This window comes from Malania oleifera, chromosome 7 (assembly GCF_029873635.1).
Source record: "Malania oleifera isolate guangnan ecotype guangnan chromosome 7, ASM2987363v1, whole genome shotgun sequence".
NCBI classification, from domain to species: Eukaryota; Viridiplantae; Streptophyta; class Magnoliopsida; order Santalales; family Ximeniaceae; genus Malania; species Malania oleifera.
Window position 1 is genome coordinate 83,163,114 of NC_080423.1, and position 1,598 is coordinate 83,164,711.

The 1,598-nt window shown below is 37.0% G+C and overlaps 1 non-coding gene across 1 annotated transcript; it reads right to left on the minus strand.

Moving 5' to 3' along the window:
- Positions 1-233: 233 nt before the first annotated feature.
- Positions 234-340, minus strand: LOC131161087 (small nucleolar RNA R71). Its single transcript, XR_009138247.1, has one exon. It is a non-coding gene; the product is annotated as a small nucleolar RNA R71 (small nucleolar RNA).
- Between the last annotated feature and the right edge of the window lie 1,258 nt (positions 341-1,598).

Here is a 1,598-nt window from a genome sequence, read left to right on the forward strand (position 1 = left end):
GTGGATCACCACTTGATGATCTCAATATTCATTTGGCGATGTTTCTAAAGATTTTCGACACTATAATGTTCAATGGTGTTACTGAAGACACAATTAGACTGAGATTGTTTCCTTTTTCTTTGAGGGATAAGTTAAAAGGTTGGCTACAGTCTCTACAACCGGGAAGTATCGCTAGTTGGTAGGACATGGCAAAAAAGTTTCTGGCTAAATTCTTTTGACTTGCAAAAATAGCCCAACTCAGGAGTGAGATTGGTCGATTCAAGAAAAAGGATTTTGAATCACTCTATGAAGCATGGGAAAGGTATAAATATTTGATTTGATGCTACTCACAACATGGATTGTTAGATTGGTTGCAAATTTAGATGTTTTATAATGGGTTAAATGGGCAAACTCGGACGTTAGTTGATGCTACGTCAAGGGGAACTTTGATGTTAAAGACAATTGAGGGTGCTACTTCTATTTTGGAAAAAATGGCCTCAAATAACTATCAATGGCCAACCGAAAGAACTATGGTTAAGAAAGTTGTTGGGATACATGATTTGGAGTCTTTTGCTGCCCTTTCAACTCAAGTTGCTTCTCTATCCCATCAGATTTTAGCTTTAACCACCCAAAGGATACCACAAAAGTGCAAACTATGTAGGAGCTACAAGTAGGACAGATCCGAGCACTAAAGAGAGTCAAGAACAGATTCAATACATCAATAATCGGAACTACAACTATTGTGGTAATCCTATGCCACAATATTACCATCCAGGGCTTCGAAATCATAAGAATTTGTCTTATAGAAATACAAAGAATGTGTTTCAACCTCCTTCAGGATTTGATAGTCAACAAAGCAAAAAGAAGATGTCACTTAAGGATGCCATGGTATCATTTGTTGAGGATACAAAAGCAAGGTTTAAAAAGACTAATTCATGGTTGGATAACATTGAGACTCATTGTAGCAATATGGAAGCCACTATGAAGAATCTTGAAATGCAAATTGGGCAACCGGCCACAACCATAAATGCCCAATAAAGAGGAACTTTTCTTAGCAACACAGAAGTGAATCCAAAGGAACAATGCAAGGACATCACACTTAGGAGTGGATGGGAGATTGAGAGATCACCATCAAAGGAAACCATGTCCACACCTACAACTGAAAATAATGGCCAAAGCAAGAAAGAGTGGAAGAAGACGAGATTGTGGATGACACACCAAGAAAGACAGACATGCCTCCAGCAATTTCTTTCCCGACAATCCTCCTATTCTCTCTACTCCACTTCCTTATCCTCAATGTTTTCAAAAACAAAAATTAGATAAGCAATTTTCTAAGTTTCTAGATATTTTAAAGAAAATACACATAAACATTCCTTTTGCAAATGCCTTGGAACAAATGCCAAACTATGTCAAATTCCTGAAGGACATCATTTCCACGAAAAGAAGGTTTGAGGAGTTTGAAATAGTGAAGCTTACTGAAGAATGCAGTGCCATTCTTCGAAAGGAATTACCTCAAAAATTAAAAGATCAAGGGAGTTTCACTTTGCCTTGCACTATTGGAAATTCATTTTTTTATAAAGTTTTATGTGATCTTGGTGCTAGCATTAATCTTATGCCAC